Below are 21385 nucleotides of genomic sequence, written 5' to 3' on the forward strand. Positions count from 1 at the left end.
TAGTAACAATCCCTTCCAAAATATCAGAACTTTCCATGTAACCTGACGATCGGCCTCCGCCTCTGTGACGCCCCCTAGGGCCACGTTCACACCTGCTGATTTTCCGTCCATATGAGCCATAGTTAGTGATAAGTGTTCAGTGTGAATGAGCTAATCCAATCCATAGCCATGTGTTCTTACTATTATCTGTGCGTCTCACATAATATGGCCTCTATGCTGACGTAACGAAGGCGCAGGACGATCTCCGGCCGTAGATGGCGACATGTTTGTATTTTGTATCACTGACCTCCAGAACCGCACAATTGTGACTAAAAAATAATTGGATTGTTGTAGAGAAAAATTGTTGTCATCCTAAGTAAGTTGTAGGGAAAAATTGTTGTCATCCTAAGTAAGTCGGGAGCCGCAGGCTATACATTACGGCTAAGAAAAGCTGCGCGTACAATCATTTGACACAGGTGACGGCGCGGCGGCGCGGCGCGCTCAGGACTGGCTCCTGCTGACTGTAAAGGGAAAAAAATGACACAAACTCACGGCTGCGAAGATAAAAACTCCCGCAGGAGATTACGGGTAATTTTTAAAGCAAAGCAATAGTTCTCCAACATTTTTCCCTCCTCTCTCGGAGTGTAAATTTCTCTTCTCGCCGTAGAGTGAAGCTTTAGCGTTTTCCGTCTTCCTTGTGGCTGTAACGTCTGGTTACGACGCCACAGAGGGTAATTGAGATGTCCTGTCTCTTTCTCTCCAGTTGAAGCTACTTTCCTGTGCTGTCGACTTGAATTAGACACCGAGTTAACTTTACGCTACTAAAAAGGCTTCAGTCTGAGCCCCGCGCACCTTCCTCTATCGCTGCAGCCAGAAAGAATAGACGGCCTTGTAAATCTCAGGATGCAGATGAGACGCCCAGGCCTTGTCTCCCCTACAGACCAGCGGGGTTATCGGGGCCGGGACCCCAGGACAATAGAGTGCAGGGGGGAAGACCCAGGTTATTATAAACCATCTGCAGGTAGAATCAAAGGCGGAAGCTGTCACAGATTTCATCCAAACTCCACTAAATTCACAAGAATATTTTTTTAAATATTCACTATTTTATTTGATTAATTGCAAAAGTAATAGCCAGTGTAGTAACATGGTACCATATCAAGGTGCAAGATCACGGTGTAGTATCACAGTTCAGTAACGGTGCAATATCAAGGTGCAGTATCACAGTTCAGTAACATGGTACCATATCACAGTGCATTAACAAGGTGCAGTAACACAGTGCAGTATCGCGGTGCAATATCGCGGTGCACGCTTCCGTGCAAGCTTCTGAATTTTTCTAGGGAGGTCCCGGCCCTTTGGCTGACGTGTGACGTTGAGGTGTGGCGGATGAGAGGTCGGTCACTGCATCTAGTTACATTCAGTAAATTTTTGCCGTTACATTGAGAACATTTTTAATGATCTGGATTCAAAGAATTATTTTAGCAGCTCGCCTTCCCCGTTTCCATGCCGGGGAGAGATCCTGACCATAGAGCTGTAACCCTGCAGCTCCTGACTCTGCCTGTTGACGTGGGTGAATTTCCTGGCAGAAAGCGAGCCGGGGGACGGTGAAAAAAAAGTGCAGTTGGGAGCCCATCTGCCCAAACTTGGCGTGGGTTGGCTATTTCTGTGCCAGCATCATGTCCTGAATGTCTAATCAGTGCCTGCACGTCGATGGGGGAGGTCACTTACCCACCAATATGATCACCTCCGGAGTCACACGCCATTCCAGACTCCGGCCCTTTTGTGTTTATGTTAACGTGTTTTAAGGCCTAAGAAGAAAAGATGAGCCCGGCCGTAGAGACGGGGAGGGGGAGACATAAGACAGATTCAGGCCCTTGTCTGCGGCCGCACGATATGTTCACCGACCCCGTTTTTATAAGATAAATCGATTCCTGTAAAATTTGGTCAGTTCTTGTAAAAGGTGCAAAAATAATGTCTTTGCGTTTCTTCTTTTATGAGTTGGGAAAACTTAGATCAGGTCGGAGAACTCGGTAACAAAGGGTTTCCCGTAATATTCGTGTAACTAGATGGGAGGTTAAAGGTTATGGCTGACGGCTGGACACATGGTATCGCAGCAAGGAGTCATTGTAGTGTATTGCGGTCATGATGGCGGATGCCTCTGATGTCATCACCTTGGTATGAACCGCGGTGAGTGTATTGGTGGTGAGAGCGACATTCCTGCAGGAGAATATAAGGATCCGGCTTCCTTCCTGACAAGCAGAAGGTCTCAAGATTGCAAAACTTTAAAGAGTGACACAGCCATGAGGGTTCCCATGATTTAAAGGGCCAGCGCTCTGGGTAGAGCTGGGTGTCGTGTCGGATTTTAGGATAGGAGTCAATAAAATATAGAAGTACTATGGTATGTGGCGTACGTGAGGATGACAGCGGGATGGCGGCTTCTATTTCGGTAGATTGTCTTTCTATGGCAGCACATCAGGATGACACAGAGCAGACAGATATTTGGGCATTTGCTTGGATCCAGTTTACACATTGCAGTGCTCGGATATTTGGATAGGTTTAGGACAGATTTGTAGAGATAGGGATGGATTTTTTTTTTTTTATTAAAAAACATTTAGCAAAAATCCCTGTACACGGTGCAATAGTAAGTCTCCTGCTGTGAGTGTTGGGAAATTACAGGCACCAGTTGTAGAGACTTGTGGTGCCCGGGGCTCCTTCCATGGCCCCCTCCTGCCTGTAGCGGCGGCCGCCTCGTACCCTTCCCTCCTGGTCTCCAGCTGCCATCCAGCGTCGCCGCTGCTGCTGCCGGCACAAGTGTTGTGCTAATATCATCGCCTGGCAGTGGCCTGAGCAGCACTTAACCAGATGTTGTGATGGTCGCAGCCCCCCCCTACCCCGTAAACATCTCCTGCGTTCTGCATTCATTCGCCCCTTTTATGCCTGCAGACTATTCAGCAGCAGAGCCGGGGACATCTCTTGTTTCGCCCTCTCTGCTCTTCTCTTCTTATGCTAAGCACAAGCTCCGGCCCCGAATATGGAAATGGCTTTTTAATTCACTCTTTTGCTGCTGCACTTTCGCTCTTGCACTGGACGGGTTAATCCGGTGCCCATCTCCAGAAAGCCTGTAATTGCCAACATCATCGTTATTATGTTCATTAAGGGCATCCAGCATGTTATGGCCGCTCAGGGATGGGCAGCCCCATTTACATTACAGATCTGCCAGCAAGATTTTCTCGATTTTTTTTTAGCCCTTCTTTGGGACGAGATCTTTTCGCTAATGTTTTTTCTGTACAAACTGTCTGTAAATATGGTGCGCAGGCTGCGGCCTATGTAACCTCTTGTTGTCACCGCACAGGCTCATTACATTCTGATTTGTCGAGAGCCAGGGAAGGGTTAACTTTCAGTCTCGGAGTAGAAGGCTCAGTAGTCAGATTGACTGGAGGACGATGATGATGATGATGATGGTTGGGATGTAATGGATCTGCCTGGATAGTCCATTGATCATTATTACAGAGCATTGATTGTTGATAATAGACAAGATGGCTGCCATAAGCGAATCCTCCACGCTGCGAGGACGAGGGTCAGTCAATATATAATATTACAGGACCCAATACAAGTAACGACTATTGATCATGATACAATGTCATTGTCTGTTGGAGAAGGAAACAAGTGATCGGCAATGATGGTCAGGTCTATAGGTGATGACCAGAAGGGGAAGGCCAATCCAGTTGTTGCATATAGGTGCTATTCATGGTTGGACCCCTAGGGGGCAGTGCAGTTATACCCGGGGGCTGGGCAGTAGCCTGACCATGTCACGCACTTAGACTATCCCTCACCATTATGGCTAGCTGACCTGAATGCGAGGCGCCTGTGATATCAGTTTATATCATTCCATTTCGTGGCTGACAAATCTATTACGGGAATGAACGTTGCGTTGTCTGAGTCTCGCCGGCTGCAGAACGCCCAATTTAAATGCATGTCGGATGAATCATTCGGGGTTCGCTCTAAACAGTTCCATGCCCTGCAGACCAGCGGCCATATTGTCACATTCTCATATGTCTGGACTACTGGTTTCCAGAGCATCGGAATCTTACAATTTACGTTTGTCATTTCCGGATATTCCATCAGATTGCAGCCATTATGTATAACGTGTCGCCTCATTTCTAGATTATTCGGTACCGGACCAAGGCCACACGTTGTACAAACTGAGCAGAAAACCTGCATTTTACAGGCCCAGCAAAGTGAACGAGATTGTATTCCATCTTATCCCGACATTGCAGGAAAACAATCTGTGGGAATCGCAGCAATTCCATAAAGCCCGCACCTTCATATTCGCTGCACAAAAGCATTTTATACACTGAAGTGTTTTTGCAGATTTTTTTCAGTTGCATTTTTAGCTGCAATTTGCTCCACGTCCCCTTAGGCTGACGCAACAAGTTGTAGAAAAAAAACGCAACGTTTTACAGTCCCAGCAAAGTGAATACGCTTTTATTTCATCTCCCCCGCAAACGGCAGACAAAAGCTGTAGAAAATACCGCAGTATTTAATAAAATGTGTGCTGTAAAAAATACCAAGCTTTCATTTACCTGCGGGATCTCTGCGTATTGTATGGGGGGGGGGGGGGCGGTAACCATGTAAAACAGGCTAAACGTTGCGAAAACGCTGTGTGCTACATGCCAAGGGAATTCACGCTAATCCCATCCTCACATTGCAGAAGAAATTCAGCTGCGGAAAAGCGAGTGTTTTTGAAAATCGCAGCGTGTGAATTATACCTGCGAGACACCGACCTGTCCCTGAAGGTATAAGGGAAGAAAAACCGCGAAAAATAAATTCAGCAAAAATGCAGTGAAAAAAAAAACGTTTTCGTCCCGAGGTGTTTTTTTCCTGGGGCCTGAGAATGTTTTTGCAGTTTTTTCGCTTTCTCTCCTCCGCAGCACATTGTCCCTGTGTTCTGTGCATTTAGCCTGCGGTCACACGTTGCAGAAATGCAATGGAAAAAATTTCCGCATTTTCCATTGATTTGATTTGATCTCGTCGTGACGTGGCGGCATAATGAAGTATATGGGGAGAGGCAGGACTGCGTTACATTTCTGGGGCGCAGGGGATTGAGGTCTTGTTTTATGGGACAAGGGTCAGCAGAACTTGTCATGTATTTATTGACATCACTGTGGGCTTAGGAGTCCAGGGGGCGGGGCTCATTTCTCTATATGCACGGATGTTTAGAGATTCCAGAGAAGCCCTTGGTCTTGTCCAGATCTCGATCCCTAGACGTTAGATGGGTCGAGGGCCTGTTACATGTGCCAGCCCGGAGTCAGCAGAGATTTGTCTTCTCTAAGGCGCTGGCACAATCCGTCGCTTTCAATCTCTGGATGGAATCAGGAATGTTCCTATTCATTAACAGCAAACAGATGTCTTGAAAATGGTTAAAGGCGCCCGGTGCGTGCCACGCGGCTGGAAGGATTGATGGCGACTCTAGAAATCTCGTCCAGTCACATTTTATGATTTTGTCACACACCAGATTTTCCCATTGACATTTTTGTAGCCGAAAGCTGCTGCGGTCTGAGTTGCGGAGGCGCGGAGCGGCGGCGGCTGATTTATGTCCATCACAGTTTCTCTTTCTGGGTTTTAAGACTTTTTTTTATTATTATTATTTTTTTATTTTGCGCTTCCGGGAATTTTTCTTTTATTTGCTTCTTTGTGCTATTTCCAGTTTCCTATTTTGTGTATGTCTTCTACAGATTACCAATACGATAAAATGTGTGGACAGGAGCGGCGCTGACTGTCGCCATTTACCGCTGGAACCTGTAAAGTTCTGACTATAAGGCATCCATCATTATAGGGAGTTATGTGACGACTGAGGCGACACAATGTATCCAGGGTAACCGCGGAGGCTTGTTACATTGTAACCTTTCTGCTCCGTAAAACTTGGATGATGCCATTTATTCTTCACGATGGTTACAATGAAACGACCGGTTTTAAAAAAACAATTACTTATAAGTCTGTGGGTGGAACGGCGAGGACTGACGGAACGCGCCATCCGCCTGGAGTGCTAATTACTGATGGCATAGACTGATCAGAGGCCTCGCTCATACTCGCGGATGTTAGTTCACTGCTGCGAGGATCACACGGATCGGTTCTGTCGGGGTCCAGTATTACACAGGGTAGATGGGGATGGACTGGATGAGTAATCTCTGAAACCACGCAACGTGTGCGGCCCTCTTCACCTGGATGCCATATTGACCTGTATAAGAATGTCTGCCTAATGGCCGCATTGTTCTCCCATAAACATAATCAGACTCAGATTTGGAGACAATTAAAACCTAAGCATTTCTACAACTATAAAAAGAATTTGCAGAGTCTTATAAGTTTTCTCTAACTGTCTTAGGCGAGGTTCACACTAGCACTCGTGGCCTGTTCAGGGTTTCTCTCACCAATTAAAAAATATGGACAGAAAAGTCCGGCAAGGAGGATTTTTATTTGCATTTTTGAGGCAGAAACACGGGGTCCGTGGGCAACTGCTTTTTAAGTGGGTCAGCTTTCCATTTTTCGTGTCCCCAAGTGATGGCGTCTGTTGTCTTCATCGGTTGCCAATGGATGTGTGAATGCAGGAATCTTCTATGGTCAGAAACCCAGCCATGATGTCCTTATTGTGGTCAGGTTATCTTCTCATACATGTAGTGTCCTCCTGATAACCAGCCATGATGTCCTTATTGTGGTCGGGTTATCTTCTCATACATGTAGTGTCCTCCTGATAACCAGCCATGATGTCCTTATTGCGGTCAGGTTATCTTCTCATACATGTAGTGTCCTTCTGATAACCAGCCATGATGTCCTTATTGTGGTCAGGTTATCTTCTCATACATGTAGTGTCCTCCTGATAACCAGCCATGATGTCCTTATTGTGGTCAGGTTATCTTCTCATACATGTAGTGTCCTCCTGATAACCAGCCATGATGTCCTTATTGTGGTCAGGTTATCTTCTCATACATGTAGTGTCTTCCTGATAACCAGCCATGATTTCCTTATTGTGGTCAGGTTATCTTCTCATACATGTAGTGTCCTCCTGATAACCAGCCATGATGTCCTTATTGTGGTCGGGTTATCTTCTCATACATGAAGTGTCCTCCTGATAACCAGCCATGATGTCCTTATTGTGGTCAGGTTATCTTCTCATACATGTAGTGTCCCCTCCTGATAACCAGCCATGATGTCCTTATTGTGGTCAGGTTATCTTCTCATACATGTAGTGTCCTCCTGATAACCAGCCATGATGTGCTTATTGTGGTCGGGTTATCTTCTCATACATGTAGTGTCCCCTCCTGATAACCAGCCATGATGTCCTTATTGTGGTCGGGTTATCTTCTCATACATGTAGTGTCCTCCTGATAACCAGCCATGATGTCCTTATTGTGGTCGGGTTATCTTCTCATACATGTAGTGTCCTCCTGATAACCAGCCATGATGTCCTTATTGTGGTCAGGTTATCCTCTCATACATGTAGTGTCCCCTCCTGATAACCAGCCATGATGTCCTTATTGTGGTCAGGTTATCTTCTCATACATCGTCCTCCTGATAACCAGCCATGATTTCCTTATTGTTGTTGGGTTATCTTCTCATACATGTAGTGTCCTCTCCTGATAACCAGCCATGATGTCCTTATTGTGGTCAGGTTATCTTCTCATACATGTAGTGTCCTCCTGATAACCAGCCATGATGTCCTTATTGTGGTCGGGTTATCTTCTCATACATGTAGTGTCCTCCTGATAACCAGCCATGATGTCCTTATTGCGGTCGGGTTATCTTCTCATACATGTAGTGTCCTCCTGATAACCAGCCATGATGTCCTTATTGTGGTCGGGTTATCTTCTCATACATGTAGTGTCCCCTCCTGATAACCAGCCATGATGTGCTTATTGTGGTCGGGTTATCTTCTCATACATGTAGTGTCCTCCTGATAACCAGCCATGATGTCCTTATTGTGGTCAGGTTATCTTCTCATACATGTAGTGTCCTTCTGATAACAAGCCATGATGTCCTTATTGTGGTCAGGTTATCTTCTCATACATGTAGTGTCCTCCTGATAACCAGCCATGATGTCCTTATTGTGGTCAGGTTATCTTCTCATACATGTAGTGTCCTCCTGATAACCAGCCATGATGTCCTTATTGTGGTCAGGTTATCTTCTCATACATGTAGTGTCCTCCTACTTTTGTGGTTTTATCCATTGGCAACAGATCAAGATAACAAATGTCACCACTAAATGGTTGGTGTAAATCTACAAAATTCTACAAAATGTTTAATAATTTATATTTGCAAAATTGTTTAAGTTTTATTTGTCTACAGATTTCTATTTGGTTCTGCTCATGGAAACCTCCACCTCTCAGTCCTCAGGGACATACGAGCCCGCCGGAGCCAATCCTGTTCCTGATCACATTTTTTCGAGTCACCTTGGAGAATGATATTGGCCACCTGATCGGTTCCTTATTTTGTGTTCTCTTTTGATAATTCTCCACCTTTGTGTGTTTTTTGGGTTCCTAATTTCTCTTCATTATCCCCCTCCACGTCATAACCAGTGTAACGTCTGCCACTCCGCTGCTCCAGGATTCTTCCCCGGGTATGGCTGCTGGTGTGAAGCACAAATTCCTAAGTATCTAAAATATTAATGAGCAATTTTAAGGTTGTGGCGAGAATGGCGGCTGCATGACCTCATGGTGCGACCTGACCGAGTGGCCGGGGTGATTTGTTGGTTTTGTTCCTGTTCTGGGTTTACTTGGTGGTTTTCTACAGTTTTTGGTACATGAATGGCAGCGATGGTGGCAATAAGAGAGTGGGAAACTTCATGAAACTGGCAATTTCCCGGGTAATCCAATGCTCTGCTGTTAATAATTTCAGGGGGAAATGATGAAAGCTTGTGCATTACTACAAGGCCTGCCCCTAAGGATATCCACCTATGAAGCCAATAGACGGGACCCCCGAGCAGGCAGTCATGGGCTGCCTCATGCAGGTGACCCCGGCCCAGGAATTAATTCTTTCATGACCTGGACCGTGGAGTCAGAGCCGGGGACAGTTTTGGGTAGAGTCGGAGTCTGGAGGAAGGATTCCCATCTTCTTACATCATAGGACTCAATCTCTGGCTTTTTGGGGGTTTTAGAGGACCTTTACTGTTTGTGTCTGACCAGGGTTGTCAGCCATTTAGGGCAGAGTCAGACTCAGGCTCTGGAAAAATGGAGGAGTCCAAGGTTACAAACAGTCCTGAGACAGGGACCCCGTGAGCAGCTCATCATAGGTGGGACTTGGCACGTTTAGAGTGAACGCACTATGATGTCTATGACGTGTCTAGGAGTCTATGGCCCGCTTCATGTTTGGAGTCTTTTGCAGTTGTGTCCCCCTTTATCCCTCCCCTCTGGTATTGAGATTTGCACCACATCCTTATTACCCAGGCCGGTGACTGGTGAGACCTGAGTGGCGGCTGCAGCGGGGGATCCCGGAGTTGGTGTCAGCGCTGAGCGCTCTCTATCTTGTGGCTCTTTTCTTGTCTTCATCGCTCAGCTCCGTCTCGGCCTCTGATTGTCCATAAGTCGCCGTCGTCCTGAGAGGGACAGTAATGTTATTCTGTCAATATCTTTGCCATGGAGATAAAAATCCGCACGGGGCCTCTGTCCACACAAATCACTCAAGGGCTCAGGAACAAGGAAGGAGAGAGATGTCAATATGTGCGAGAAATGCTAATTATGGCTTTTAGTGACATCCAGTGACAAATTGGTCAGAGACGGAGGCGCCAGGGGTTAAACGAGACGGCTGAGCGGAACCTGCTGCAGGTGTCGTCCTGTTCACTTCATTTCTTTCCTGCTGGATACAATGTATCACACGAGTCACAAGAAGCTTTGATGCAGAATATCGGCCTCTTCTTCTCTTAAGAGCGACCATTGCAAATTGGATGACCCGCACACGGGGGTGGAGGGGGGGGGGGGGACACGCTCATTTGTCAAACAGCAAAAGACAAATAAAAGCTGGGCACTGTGCAGGGGGAGGGGGCGCTCTCTACACCCCGACAGACCTGACCTGTGAATGTATATACTACTGCCAGGAGACGTCAGCGGGTATATACAGCAAATGCAGGACATAACAAGGACCTGAGCGTCATCCAAGGGTCCTCACTGTGCAAAGTGCAGCTCCTAGGCTTATGTCACATGTATGAAGAGGGTTGTCAGAGCGTGCAGAGATTTCTGTGTAAGGCACAAGAGGTCATCCTAAGGACATAATATTATATCTATCATTGTATAATCATTCAAGGGCATTATAAGAGGAGGACTGATATCAGTCACATATGATGTAAATGTCTCTGAGGTTATATCAGTACTGGAGTGTTATAAGAGGAGGACTGATATCAGTCACATATGATGTAAGTGTCTCTGAGGTTATATCAGTACTGGAGTGTTATAAGAGGAGGACTGATATCAGTCACATATGATGTAAATGTCTCTGAGGTTATATCAGTACTGGAGTGTTATAAGAGGAGGACTGATATCAGTCACATATGATGTAAGTGTCTCTGAGGTTATATCAGTACTGGAGTGATATAAGAGGAGGACTGATATCAGTCACATGTGATGTAAGTGTCTCTGAGGTTATATCAGTACTGGGGTGATATAAGAGGAGGACGGATATCAGTCACATATGATGTAAGTGTCTCTGAGGTTATATCAGTACTGGAGTGTTATAAGAGGAGGACTGATATCAGTCACATATGATGTAAGTGTCTCTGAGGTTATATCAGTACTGGAGTGATATAAGAGGAGGACTGATATCAGTCACATATGATGTAAGTGTCTCTGAGGTTATATCAGTACTGGAGTGATATAAGAGGAGGACTGATATCAGTCACATGTGATGTAAGTGACCCCCCCCCCCATACCCACCACTCCAACTTCCCCCACACACACTTTACTAGCTTTAGCAATGCCAAATATCTATTCAGACGTGCCAATAACGCCTGTTTGATTTGATTTGACTGATATCAGTCACATATGATGTAAATGTCTCTGAGGTTATATCAGTACTGGGGTGTTATAAGAGGAAGACTGATATCAGTACTGGGGTGTTATAAGAGGAGGACTGATATCAGTTACATATGATGTAAATGTCTCTGAGGTTATATCAGTACTGGGGTGTTATAAGAGGAAGACTGATATCAGTCACATATGATGTAAATGTCTCTGAGGTTATATCTGTACTGGGGTGTTATAAGAGGAGGACTGATATCAGTACTGGGGTGTTATAAGAGGAGGACTGATATCAGTCACATATGATGTAAGTGTCTCTGAGGTTATATCAGTACTGGGGTGATATAAGAGGAGGACTGATATCAGTCACATATGATGTAAATGTCTCTGAGGTTATATCAGTACTGGGGTGTTATAAGAGGAAGACTGATATCAGTACTGGGGTGTTATAAGAGGAGGACTGATATCAGTTACATATGATGTAAATGTCTCTGAGGTTATATCAGTACTGGGGTGTTATAAGAGGAAGACTGATATCAGTCACATATGATGTAAATGTCTCTGAGGTTATATCTGTACTGGGGTGTTATAAGAGGAGGACTGATATCAGTCACATATGATGTAAGTGTCTCTGAGGTTTTATCAGTACTGTAGTGTTATAAGAGGAGGACTGATATCAGTCACATATGATGTAAGTGTCTCTGAGGTTATTTCAGTACTGGGGTGATATAAGAGGAGGACTGATATCAGTCACATATGATGTAAGTGTCTCTGAGGTTATATCAGTACTGGGGTGTTATAAGAGGAGGACTGATATCAGCCACATATACAGGGTCCTCAGCCCATGTGATATAAAGTCAGGATGATGGCAGAAGAGGTTTCTACACTTCTTGTCGTGACTGACAACTGATAACCACCAGGCAGTCTCTCCAGCCCTGAAGTGGGTGATAACAGAGAGCAATGATTATAATGATATGCCCATATCATAGAGAGAGGACAGATTATAGATTTGGTGTCCCTTTTTTTCGGGTGTTCCTTCTATAATTTACTTGCCACACTTCTCACGTCAGCAGATTCTACCAATCTATCACCGGCCGGAGCAATCGATCTCCAGCTGCCGCTCCTGTCTGCTGAGCTGGGGAATCTGCGAGCCAATGTGTCAGTCAGCGAGTACAGTCACATATCTCTGTCTACATGTATGTACACACACGTCTGCTCTGCTGTCACACCGGCCACCCCTGCTCCTGTCTCCTTCCTTTGGCTGGAATCACATGTGCAGTTATTTCATGATTGGATACACAAGAAATGTATCTAAGCTCTCACCGTACTTTGTGTATTCACTGCTGGATCTGGCTCAAAAACTGCATCAAAAGCTGAATGTGTGAATACAGCCAAAAGCTCAACAAAGAGACAAAACCTCCAATTGTAATCCTGACTACTAGATAATACATCAATACTGCATCCACCTCGGGTGTCAGAGCACAGTGACAGATACAAGTTGTCAGGAGGCCGACTGTAGGACAGGAGAATACAATCTATTACTATCTGTTATCAGCCATGTCAGGAGAGGCCGACTGTAGGACAGGGGAATACAATCTATTACTATCTGTTATCAGCCATGTCAGGAGAGGAGAGGCCGACTGTAGGACAGGGGAATACAATCTATTACTATCTGTTATCAGCCATGTCAGGAGAGGCCGACTGTAGGACAGGGGAATACAATCTATTACTATCTGTTATCAGCCATGTCAGGAAAGGAGAGGCCGACTGTAGGACAGGGGAATACAATCTATTACTATCTGTTATCAGCCATGTCAGGAGGGGAGAGGCCGACTGTAGGACAGGAGAATACAATCTATTACTATCTGTTATCAGCCATGTCAGGAGAGGAGAGGCCGACTGTAGGACAGGAGAATACAATCTATTACTATCTGTTATCAGCCATGTCAGGAGAGGAGAGGCCGACTGTAGGATAGGAGAATACAATCTATTACTATCTGTTATCAGCCATGTCAGGAGAGGAGAGGCCGACTGTAGGACAGGGGAATACAATCTATTACTATCTGTTATCAGCAATGTCAGGAGAGGAGAGGCCGACTGTAGGACAGGGGAATACAATCTATTACTATCTGTTATCAGCCATGTCAGGAGAGGCCGACTGTAGGACAGGGGAATACAATCTATTACTATCTGTTATCAGCCATGTCAGGAGAGGAGAGGCCGACTGTAGGACAGGGGAATACAATCTATTACTATCTGTTATCAGCCATGTCAGGAGAGGAGAGGCCGACTGTAGGACAGGGGAATACAATCTATTACTATCTGTTATCAGCCATGTCAGGAGGGGAGAGGCCGACTGTAGGACAGGGGAATACAATCTATTACTATCTGTTATCAGTCATGTCAGGAGGGGAGAGGCCGACTGTAGGACAGGGGAATACAATCTATTACTATCTGTTATCAGCCATGTCAGGAGAGGCCGACTGTAGGACAGGAGAATACAATCTATTACTATCTGTTATCAGCCATGTCAGGAGAGGAGAGGCTGACTGTAGGACAGGAGAATACAATCTATTACTATCTGTTATCAGCCATGTCAGGAGAGGAGAGGCCGACTGTAGGACATGGGAATACAATCTATTACTATCTGTTATCAGCCATGTCAGGAGAGGAGAGGCCGACTGTAGGACAGGAGAATACAATCTATTACTATCTGTTATCAGCCATGTCAGGAGAGGAGAGGCCGACTGTAGGACAGGGGAATACAATCTATTACTATCTGTTATCAGCCATGTCAGGAGAGGAGAGGCCGACTGTAGGACATGGGAATACAATCTATTACTATCTGTTATCAGCCATGTCAGGAGAGGAGAGGCCGACTGTAGGACAGGAGAATACAATCTATTACTATCTGTTATCAGCCATGTCAGGAGAGGAGAGGCCGACTGTAGGACAGGGGAATACAATCTATTACTATCTGTTATCAGCCATGTCAGGAGAGGAGAGGCCGACTGTAGGACAGGGGAATACAAGCTATTACTATCTGTTATCAGCCATGTCAGGAGAGGAGAGGCCGACTGTAGGACAGGAGAATACAATCTATTACTATCTGTTATCAGCCATGTCAGGAGAGGCCGACTGTAGGACAGGAGAATACAATCTATTACTATCTGTTATCAGCCATGTCAGGAGAGGCCGACTGTAGGACAGGGGAATACAATCTATTACTATCTGTTATCAGCCATGTCAGGAGAGGAGAGGCCGACTGTAGGACAGGAGAATACAATCTATTACTATCTGTTATCAGCCATGTCAGGAGAGGAGAGGCCGACTGTAGGACAGGAGAATACAATCTATTACTATCTGTTATCAGCCATGTCAGGAGAGGAGAGGCCGACTGTAGGACAGGAGAATACAATCTATTACTATCTGTTATCAGCCATGTCAGGAGAGGAGAGGCCGACTGTAGGACAGGGGAATACAATCTATTACTATCTGTTATCAGCCATGTCAGGAGGGGAGAGGCCGACTGTAGGACAGGAGAATACAATCTATTACTATCTGTTATCAGCCATGTCAGGAGAGGAGAGGCCGACTGTAGGACAGGAGAATACAATCTATTACTATCTGTTATCAGCCATGTCAGGAGAGGAGAGGCCGACTGTAGGACATGGGAATACAATCTATTACTATCTGTTATCAGCCATGTCAGGAGAGGAGAGGCCGACTGTAGGACAGGAGAATACAATCTATTACTATCTGTTATCAGCCATGTCAGGAGAGGAGAGGCCGACTGTAGGACAGGAGAATACAATCTATTACTATCTGTTATCAGCCATGTCAGGAGAGGAGAGGCCGACTGTAGGACATGGGAATACAATCTATTACTATCTGTTATCAGCCATGTCAGGAGAGGAGAGGCCGACTGTAGGACAGGAGAATACAATCTATTACTATCTGTTATCAGCCATGTCAGGAGAGGAGAGGCCGACTGTAGGACAGGGGAATACAATCTATTACTATCTGTTATCAGCCATGTCAGGAGAGGAGAGGCCGACTGTAGGACATGGGAATACAATCTATTACTATCTGTTATCAGCCATGTCAGGAGAGGAGAGGCCGACTGTAGGACAGGAGAATACAATCTATTACTATCTGTTATCAGCCATGTCAGGAGAGGAGAGGCCGACTGTAGGACAGGGGAATACAATCTATTACTATCTGTTATCAGCCATGTCAGGAGGGGAGAGGCCGACTGTAGGACAGGAGAATACAATCTATTACTATCTGTTATCAGCCATGTCAGGAGAGGAGAGGCCGACTGTAGGACAGGGGAATACAATCTATTACTATCTGTTATCAGCCATGTCAGGAGAGGAGAGGCCGACTGTAGGACATGGGAATACAATCTATTACTATCTGTTATCAGCCATGTCAGGAGAGGAGAGGCCGACTGTAGGACAGGAGAATACAATCTATTACTATCTGTTATCAGCCATGTCAGGAGAGGAGAGGCCGACTGTAGGACAGGGGAATACAATCTATTACTATCTGTTATCAGCCATGTCAGGAGAGGAGAGGCCGACTGTAGGACATGGGAATACAATCTATTACTATCTGTTATCAGCCATGTCAGGAGAGGAGAGGCCGACTGTAGGACAGGAGAATACAATCTATTACTATCTGTTATCAGCCATGTCAGGAGAGGAGAGGCCGACTGTAGGACAGGGGAATACAATCTATTACTATCTGTTATCAGCCATGTCAGGAGAGGAGAGGCCGACTGTAGGACATGGGAATACAATCTATTACTATCTGTTATCAGCCATGTCAGGAGAGGAGAGGCCGACTGTAGGACAGGGGAATACAAGCTATTACTATCTGTTATCAGCCATGTCAGGAGAGGAGAGGCCGACTGTAGGACAGGAGAATACAATCTATTACTATCTGTTATCAGCCATGTCAGGAGAGGCCGACTGTAGGACAGGAGAATACAATCTATTACTATCTGTTATCAGCCATGTCAGGAGAGGCCGACTGTAGGACAGGGGAATACAATCTATTACTATCTGGTATCAGCCATGTCAGGGGAGGAGAGGCCGACTGTAGGACAGGAGAATACAATCTATTACTATCTGTTATCAGCCATGTCAGGAGAGGCCGACTGTAGGACAGGAGAATACAATCTATTACTATGTTATCAGCCATGTCAGGAGAGGAGAGGCCGACTGTAGGACAGGAGAATACAATCTATTACTATCTGTTATCAGCCATGTCAGGAGAGGAGAGGCCGACTGTAGGACAGGGGAATACAATCTATTACTATCTGTTATCAGCCATGTCAGGAGGGGAGAGGCCGACTGTAGGACAGGAGAATACAATCTATTACTATCTGTTATCAGCCATGTCAGGAGAGGAGAGGCTGACTGTAGGACAGGAGAATACAATCTATTACTATCTGTTATCAGCCATGTCAGGAGAGGAGAGGCCGACTGTAGGACATGGGAATACAATCTATTACTATCTGTTATCAGCCATGTCAGGAGAGGAGAGGCCGACTGTAGGACAGGAGAATACAATCTATTACTATCTGTTATCAGCCATGTCAGGAGAGGAGAGGCCGACTGTAGGACAGGAGAATACAATCTATTACTATCTGTTATCAGCCATGTCAGGAGAGGAGAGGCCGACTGTAGGACATGGGAATACAATCTATTACTATCTGTTATCAGCCATGTCAGGAGAGGAGAGGCCGACTGTAGGACAGGAGAATACAATCTATTACTATCTGTTATCAGCCATGTCAGGAGAGGAGAGGCCGACTGTAGGACAGGGGAATACAATCTATTACTATCTGTTATCAGCCATGTCAGGAGAGGAGAGGCCGACTGTAGGACATGGGAATACAATCTATTACTATCTGTTATCAGCCATGTCAGGAGAGGAGAGGCCGACTGTAGGACAGGGGAATACAAGCTATTACTATCTGTTATCAGCCATGTCAGGAGAGGCCGACTGTAGGACAGGAGAATACAATCTATTACTATCTGTTATCAGCCATGTCAGGAGAGGCCGACTGTAGGACAGGGGAATACAATCTATTACTATCTGGTATCAGCCATGTCAGGGGAGGAGAGGCCGACTGTAGGACAGGAGAATACAATCTATTACTATCTGTTATCAGCCATGTCAGGAGAGGCCGACTGTAGGACAGGAGAATATAATCTATTACTATCTGTTATCAGCCATGTCAGGAGAGGAGAGGCCGACTGTAGGACAGGAGAATACAATCTATTACTATCTGTTATCAGCCATGTCAGGAGGGGAGAGGCTGACTGTAGGACAGGGGAATACAAACTATTACTATCTGTTATCAGCCGTGTCAGGAGGGGAGAGGCCGACTGTAGGACAGAATACAATCTATTACTATCTGTTATCAGCCATGTCAGGAGAGGCCGACTGTAGGACAGGGGAATACAATCTATTACTATCTGTTATCAGCCATGTCAGGAGAGGCCGACTGTAGGACAGGAGAATACAATCTATTACTATCTGTTATCAGCCATGTCAGGAGAGGCCGACTGTAGGACAGGGGAATACAATCTATTACTATCTGTTATCAGCCATGTCAGGAGAGGAGAGGCCGACTGTAGGACAGGGGAATACAATCTATTACTATCTGTTATCAGCCATGTCAGGAGAGGAGAGGCCGACTGTAGGACAGGGGAATACAATCTATTACTATCTGTTATCAGCCATGTCAGGGGAGGAGAGGCCGACTGTAGGACAGGAGAATACAATCTATTACTATCTGTTATCAGCCATGTCAGGAGAGGCCGACTGTAGGACAGGGGAATACAATCTATTACTATCTGTTATCAGCCATGTCAGGAGAGGAGAGGCCGACTGTAGGACAGGGGAATACAATCTATTACTATCTGTTATCAGCCATGTCAGGAGAGGAGAGGCCGACTGTAGGACAGGGGAATACAATCTATTACTATCTGTTATCAGCCATGTCAGGAGAGGCCGACTGTAGGACAGGGGAATACAATCTATTACTATCTGTTATCAGCCATGTCAGGAGAGGAGAGGCCGACTGTAGGACAGGGGAATACAATCTATTACTATCTGTTATCAGCCATGTCAGGAGAGGCCGACTGTAGGACAGGGGAATACAATCTATTACTATCTGTTATCAGCCATGTCAGGAGAGGAGAGGCCGACTATAGGACAGGACAATACAATCTATTACTATCTGTTATCAGCCATGTCAGGAGAGGAGAGGCCGACTGTAGGACAGGAGAATACAATCTATTACTATCTGTTATCAGCCATGTCAGGAGAGGAGAGGCCGACTGTAGGACAGGAGAATACAATCTATTACTATCTGTTATCAGCCATGTCAGGAGAGGCCGACTGTAGGACAGGGGAATACAATCTATTACTATCTGTTATCAGCCATGTCAGGAGAGGAGAGGCCGACTGTAGGACAGGGGAATACAATCTATTACTATCTGTTATCAGCCATGTCAGGAGAGGAGAGGCCGACTGTAGGACAGGAGAATACAATCTATTACTATCTGTTATCAGCCATGTCAGGAGAGGCCGACTGTAGGACAGGGGAATACAATCTATTACTATCTGTTATCAGCCATGTCAGGAGAGGAGAGGCCGACTGTAGGACAGGAGAATACAATCTATTACTATCTGTTATCAGCCATGTCAGGAGAGGCCGACTGTAGGACAGGAGAATACAATCTATTACTATCTGTTATCAGCCATGTCAGGAGAGGAGAGGCCGACTGTAGGACAGGAGAATACAATCTATTACTATCTGTTATCAGCCATGTCAGGAGAGGCCGACTGTAGGACAGGGGAATACAATCTATTACTATCTGTTATCAGCCATGTCAGGAGAGGAGAGGCCGACTGTAGGACAGGGGAATACAATCTATTACTATCTGTTATCAGCCATGTCAGGAGAGGCCGACTGTAGGACAGGAGAATACAATCTATTACTATCTGTTATCAGCCATGTCAGGAGAGGCCGACTGTAGGACAGGAGAATACAATCTATTACTATCTGTTATCAGCCATGTCAGGAGAGGATGACTGTAGGAATAATGTATACAGGAGATCCAGTCTAATCTGAGGAGTTCCCAGGTAAATGTTCACTCTGACTCTGACTATTACTGGCTGTGTGGACATGGTCTTTGTTACCTATAACTAATATTCCTGCACTCGTCTTCTAGTTGTTGCTTTTCTTGTCCATAGAATAAGATCCAGGTCTTTCGTTCTCCTTCCATGAGTGGATGTTCATTGTGAGCCCCAATAAGTAAACATTTATCGTCTTTTGTCATCTGTTGTTAGGAATCGCCATCACCCTGTGCAACCGATAAGTGCAGACTGTACAGAGATGACTGACAGTTATTCATCCCCATTGAGTATTATTATGGCCATGTGTAAGTGACAGGAAAGAGCGCAGATCTCTGTGTATATCGTGTACAGTGACCCTTACTAATGGTGAGGTCATTAACCCCTTATGATCTTGACTGGCCGTTCCACCACCATATTGGATTGCTCTATTTCACTTGGTGACATGTTGATTCCTGACACTTCTGACATCCAGATCACTGCTGTTATTATTGCCGGGGTTTATTGCCCATTTCTTATAGAGCACCTACGCGTCCCCCAACAATGTGCAGGGACTGTCACCATGTAAGTTATCAGACTGTATATTACTTACCTGCAGTGTATACGGCCCATTAATCTCCCCTGTCCTGGTTCAGGCATTAGCCATATCATAAGCAGCTGCCCCACTATAACTTTCCCCTGTGATGGGGTCATCTATACGGTAGTTTCTTCTCTTAGATGCACCTTACATGCCCTGCCGCACCTTCACCCTGCACCCCCCCCCCCACTCCTAATCTCCAGTCCTGGTCCTTGTGATAAATTAGCTGCAATGGTGATGAGATGTGCCGCCGTTTGCTCGTAATGTGAGTGACAGGTTTAGAGCTTGTTTTATTTAAGAAGCCGGTGTAATTACACAAGAGTTAGCATATGCAGCCGGCGAGATATGATTCATCCTGCTCGCCACTGGCATGACACAGCTGCTTGTCGGATAAAATAGAGGAGCCGTGTCGTTACAAAATGTTCCCCTTATTATACCTCATTAGAGACAAGGCTGCGATAAGTTAGAGCTGCCAGGGAGCAGAATGTATGGCCCCTGTGCAGTCTGATAGAGGGGCCGCCGCCAGCGCCTCCGTCCCTCCGCCATTGTCTGACGCTTTTTTCGCCTCTTTTTTTTTTTTTTTTTCCGATGTCTTTTTCCAGCAACAAGAAAAATGATATCTTGTTTGACGGTGGGTTCTGCTGCTGAGCGCTCGCCCTCCTCCCGGCGTCTCGGGGCCCCTCTCTGTGTGTCCTCGCCAGGGCCGGCCTTTTTCTTGTTGGGAGATAGGAGATAACATGCAGTGTGACCACAGTAATTAGGCCGCCATTCACCAAGGACAAAAGGGCAGAGCGACGCTTCCTGCACTGACACAAACTTTCCTCTCACCTCAGAGAAGGCTGCGGCCCGCACAGAGCCCCCCGGGGCCACCACAAGAGAAACATTCCCAAAGTCAACTTTCTGCAGAAATCATTTTTACCAAAGCAAAGTCTTAGAAAAAGCGTCACCACATGATTAAAAATTGAGGAAATCTTGCATTGATTCTGCAACTGTATTAGAGTCGAAAATTGAAATTTTGCTTTTATTTACAATTAGTGCACACGATTGGTTTCGTAGAATTTCTAGAGGTTTTTTTTTTTTTTTTTTTTAATCCAAAAATAAAATTTTTTTACTTGAGTTTTTTTTCCCTAAATCAATGGTTTCCAACCTGTAGCTCTCCAGCACTTGTAAAACTACAACTTCCAGCATGCGATGGTCCTCCAAGCTTGGCCCCATCCGTGTCCATCTCCACTGTCTTTGCATTTTCAAGTTGAAAGGTTTTTAATTAGATTTTTGTTACTTCCATCTTGTTCCTCTCCAGCTGCTGCGATACTACAACTCCCAGCATTCCCTGAGAGCCTATGGATGGAGACCCCTGCCCTAAATGATGGCGCCCTGCCTTGTGTTATACAGTAACTCAGAAACTACCTGATATCCGTACATTGCGCGATCCATTGGGTATCCCTTTGACTTATTAGACTTTAGCCGCCATCTTGAAATCTTAGATACAACTAATAAAGTTTATATAAAAGAGGATGTGTTTTTTTTTTGCACCATACAGAATAATCATTGACATCAGAGACTTTGGACGTTCCTACTTGTATGTTTATTACATGAGCCTTGTAGTCCAGAGTGCCTCCTGCCCCGGGCCTGCACCTGTACCTCCTGTGCCTCCTGCCCTGAGCCTGCACCTGTA

General features: G+C 45.6%; 1 protein-coding gene across 1 annotated transcript in view; it reads left to right on the forward strand.

Moving 5' to 3' along the window:
• The window catches only part of RNF220 (ring finger protein 220), a 214156-nt gene that overhangs the window by 9711 nt on the left and 183060 nt on the right, over window positions 1-21385 (forward strand). The gene's annotated exons all lie outside the window — the stretch shown is intronic.

This window comes from Leptodactylus fuscus, chromosome 9, assembly GCF_031893055.1.
Source record: "Leptodactylus fuscus isolate aLepFus1 chromosome 9, aLepFus1.hap2, whole genome shotgun sequence".
Taxonomy (NCBI): domain Eukaryota; kingdom Metazoa; phylum Chordata; class Amphibia; order Anura; family Leptodactylidae; genus Leptodactylus; species Leptodactylus fuscus.